The following is a 4,911-nucleotide window of genomic DNA, read 5'->3' as shown; positions in this document are numbered from 1 at the left end:
TTGGAACTAAATGACACGCCCCCAATCATTGCAAGCAAGATTTTCACGAAGAAGTTCTTAGCATTCATTAATTTACATAAGCCACGGTACTACAGATTAATTCATTCTCTTCAGTTCTTGTATAAGTTGAGTGGAATTCTATACCCCAAGGGGTAGCCTAGTTGGTTGGGGATTACTCCTCATTAAACTGAGGTCATTAATTCGAATCTCCTTTTCCCCCTTCCCTTAAGCGAAAACTTATTTAAAAAAAAGTTGGGTGGTACTGTAGGTTTGAATTATGTGGCTAATACATTCAAGTAGTTTAATTTTGAAAACGAATGTGTCAAACAGTGCAATCTAGATGGGGGAGAAAAGAGAAACACTTTTATGATCAAGTATACAGTTTGGGAAACATTACTGAAGTTCTTTGATGTTCATGCTAGAATAAGTTTGCATAATTAACATTGGAATCATTCTAAATAAATCTATTCAATCCTAATAAACTCATTCCTGATTTAAACATTACCAAAATCAAAGGTTTGGTTCAGGGACGGAACTAGGATTTGAACCTAAGGGGGGTGAAAGCATGAACAAAAAAAAATTTCAAGTAACATGGTTTATTAAAAAAAAAAAAAAATCATGGTAGACAAAACAATTGCTCTTTATTACCATAAATATTTAAGTAAAAAAGGAAACAATATGAAACAAAAAAGTTGAAAGTTACAATATGATATTCAAACCTTTTCGAAGAAGAATAAAAAAAGAAGAGGACTTCGAATCTCCAAATTTTGGATAATTAGAATTAATATGTTGATTTTATCACATTGACCAACTTACCAATATGATAAACCAATACTTTTGGACGCAACTAAAAATCACAGTAATGAAGTTTTCAAAACTTTGTTTGAGGATTTTAAAAAATTGAGATATTAATATTAAGAGTTGACAATGCTACATTATTAATATTGGCTTCTAAAAGAATTTTGCATTTTATCTTTTGAAAAAAATTTAAATATTGTAATTGACTTTCCCATAATTTATAAATCAATTAAAAAGTTATATAAATTATTGTCCCCCCCGCAAGGAAATTTTTTTTTTCTATGAGATTTTTTTGGTTATGAGTTATTGAATTATGATATTGGTTTTTTTTTTTTTTTTTTTTTTTTTTTTTTTTTTTTTTTTTTTTTTTTTTTTTAGGGGGGGGGGGGCACCTTGGTTTGGTTTATGAAATGTCTCAACTGTTAACAAATGCGCGATATACCTTTTCTTTTTGATAGGCAAATGCACAATAATTTCGCAAAATGATGAAATTATGATAACATCAACTTAGATGGAGTTGATTAGGTAAGATGATAAATATGATGAGAAGAAATTATTATTTTGGCTCATGTCCACTTTTGAGTTTAATAAAAAATGAATGTATATGTTATAAACGCATATTAATTTGATTTATTTAGTTAACTTTGTTAAATATTATTACATGAGTAATGATTGACGTAGTCATTAGTTGAATATATTTTAAATTTATAGTGAATATATATATATATTCTTATGTATATCTATAATTTTTATCTTTATTTTTATAAATTTTATTAGGTGTTTGTGTATTTTATAATACACGATATAGAAAAAAAAAAAATCGATTCACATTCATGTTTTGAAAATTATGATTATAATTGGTAAGGAAGTGCTTATTTTGGAATGCCCATCTTTTGGGGATTTTAGTTTCCAGAAATGAGATTATTTCATAGAACCCAGCTTTGAGGTATTTGTCAGAACCACTTTCCTTGAACAATTAAGTCACTTAAAAAAATTTGTGATTGGGAAATAATAATTTTAGGGGAATGTGGATAAATAAATCAAACCAAGAAAATCAGAAATAAGAAAAAAGCTGACCTTGTAAGCTCATTTTCTTGTATCTTACCCTCATGTCCCAGAATATAGTCCAAAATTCAACTAGGAAACTTGTGGATGATATAGCCTTAAAATCTTGTCTTATTCTTAGGAAATTTATCTATACATTGCAGTTCATCATTGTATTCCACTTTCTGTAAACTTATCAGATTTAAGAGGAAGGTTGTCTTTGCATGTATTTTCCCAAATTGCTACATTATTCTTGATACAAATTGCTACTTTATACTTGATAAAAATTGCTACAACCTATTTTCTAAGGATTCCCCTAATTAGTCAACCCTTTCATTATGCTACATTTCCCAATCTTTGTTGTGTATCTGTTCTTTGGTATAGTTATTTAGTGTGACAAGAGGTGCAAAGTGGAACTTCTTGATTGGCCTGATGCCCCTTGTCTCCTCTCTTCTTTATACTTTTTTGATAGGTAAGTAATGCACTTTTATTAATTAGAGAGAAGAACTTTTGAGTTTATGATGATGAACACAAAGGAGCAAAAATACAAAATACAAAAAGTATCATATGGACAGTGTAAGCGAAGCTAGAAACTCAAGAATGGTTAAGCAATGAGTTGAACCCCAAAATCTAGACAAATAAAAAATAGTGCAGTGAAACACTCTTTTTAATTGATCCTAAGAGACTTTAGTGTCCTCAAACAAACTACAATTCCGCTCCTTTCAAACAGCACACATCAAACAACCCATTATCAACTACCAAATTCCAAACATTAGTTGTATGCTACCCGAACCAATTCCTCCAACCAAACAATAAGCTTGCAAAGACCCGGGCATGACCCAATGGACCTCAATCGGAAACACATCCCCCGAGAGAATAAATATGATGAAAAAAAGAGAAGGCTGCCTCAAGTTCCTAATCTTGAAAATCTCTATGGATAATTCAATTTTATGTAGATTAAATTTTTGTAGTTTATTGTTCTGTAATCATATATGTAGAACAAAATCAAAGCGCTTGTTGTTTCATTGATTCAGATCTGAAATTGGAGGTGTTTTATTTGCGATGTGCAATTGTGCATTTTAATAGTCTTGTTATGAAAAATTTCACTTTTGTGATAGGATCATTCTTGTTTGGATTGTGATTTTCAATCTCAATAAGTTAATTAGGTTAAAGTTTCAGATCTCAATGCTTAGTCTGATTGCATAGCTTAATTTTTGTGTATGTGCACAAGCGTGCTCAGTCGCCTATTTGCATTTTTATGTGTGGTTTGATTTGCATATTACCTATTTTTGAAAATTGTGGTAATTAGAATGGTAGTTTCTGTGAGGTGACTTTTCAAAATAATCAAAATCTTTAAAGAGACTTTACGCTGTTGCAACCAAGTTTGGCCAAATAATGTTTATTTTGTGAATTATATGCTTCTCCCTAAGTTAAGTATATATTGCCTTTCTGTTTAGGATCAAACTTGGAACCTTGTATACCAAACAAGGTGCTGTTATGGGCTTAAACTCTAAGGCCTTTACGTGAATACCATTTGCTGTAGTGCCATCCCCATGACCTTCATAGCTGAAGATGTTATTGAATTTCTGCCAAGAGCTTCGTAGCTCAGTGGCATTGCGTGATCTCCTCTATTAAGGAGAACCATGGTTTGAATCCCCTCTCACTTATTGCAATAATTGAATTATAAAACAAAATGATGTTAAAATATTGAAGATGACCCACTTTTGTTTATGGGCAGGATTTGGATGACTGTTGTTGTAAAATTTTTTTATAACTTGTATATGACTGTTTGAGAACCAAAAAAGTGAAAAAAGAGCTTTATATTGTGTCTTTAGAGTTTGAAACCACAATTTCAGACCCAAAGAGGCAAGCTGCTATCTTGATAAATTACATTAGAGCTATGTTGTCAATTACTTCTTCTTTTTTCCCTTCTGATCCATAAATTGAATAATAGTTTTTTTTTTTTTAATAGGATAAATTGAATAAATAGTTGTTGGTTTTGCATTGAAAAAGAATTGTCATCCACCGTTTGTTAGGTTTCTGTCAATCAATTATCAGTTTAATTGTTGCTATCCATAATTTAAGTTTGATAGAATTTTATTTTCTTGTGCTTTGTAAGACACTTAAATCTTAATAATAGTACTTTGCAATTAGGGTATCCACAATCTTTGTCCTTTCCCAATCATGGAATGATTCTGTGTAAGATTCTGATACAAAGTGACAACAAACTGGGGAAAACCATGGGTGTCTACTTTATAATCCAAAGTTTCTGTATCATCCATGTTCATTAAAAGTGATAGCCTATCAATCAGATGCTTGTATAAATTTGAGTCAACTTCTTCCTATTCATAAAAAATAAATAAATAAATGATCATAGTTTGACAATTTAATCATAGTGATAGGCTTGCTTAGTCTTCATCTTTGTATTACTTTCACTTTATTATAAAGTTTCCAACTTTAACGACCGACAACTCTCGTATCAAAGGGGTTGCTATCTTTATTTTCTTTTTCTTTTTCTTCCTTTTGTTCTTTTATTGTAGAGGCTCTCTTTTTTTCCTCTTTTATTTACAGTCAACTACATGAATGCTGTCCAAAGTCTTTTTAGCTTTTAATCTTTATCATTCTGCTAATAAAAATATTTTGTCTTCCCAACGTTTCTGCTTAAGAAAAAAAAGAAAAAGCAATCTTTTTCTAATTGACATTGATGTGTATTTAAGAAACTCCATCAATTACTTAAGCATCTATATGTATATTAATTTGTTGTCTTAATGACCCTTTGTTTAAAAGTGAAAGTGACATAAAAAATGGGTTATTTAAAATGAATTAATTAATTTAATTAGTATTTGTTGAAGTTGCTTTTTATCTCAAATTTAAATAAAATAATCAGCTTTTAAAGAAGCATTATTATTTATATGTTCAATTGATATTGATATTGTTGAAGTAGCCATAATCTTGTCACTAATGCTTGTGTTTTTAGTGGCCATATCCTTTGCTTCACTTTCTCTCCTATTATTTATTTTCCTACCTCTTGCTTATTATTTTAGTTAGTCTGACCATCTTGATAGGAAG

Source organism: Quercus suber, unplaced genomic scaffold (genome assembly GCF_002906115.3).
Source record: "Quercus suber isolate HL8 unplaced genomic scaffold, Cork oak 2.0 scaffold_347, whole genome shotgun sequence".
Taxonomy (NCBI): domain Eukaryota; kingdom Viridiplantae; phylum Streptophyta; class Magnoliopsida; order Fagales; family Fagaceae; genus Quercus; species Quercus suber.
Note: the sequence above shows the minus strand (reverse complement) of the source record.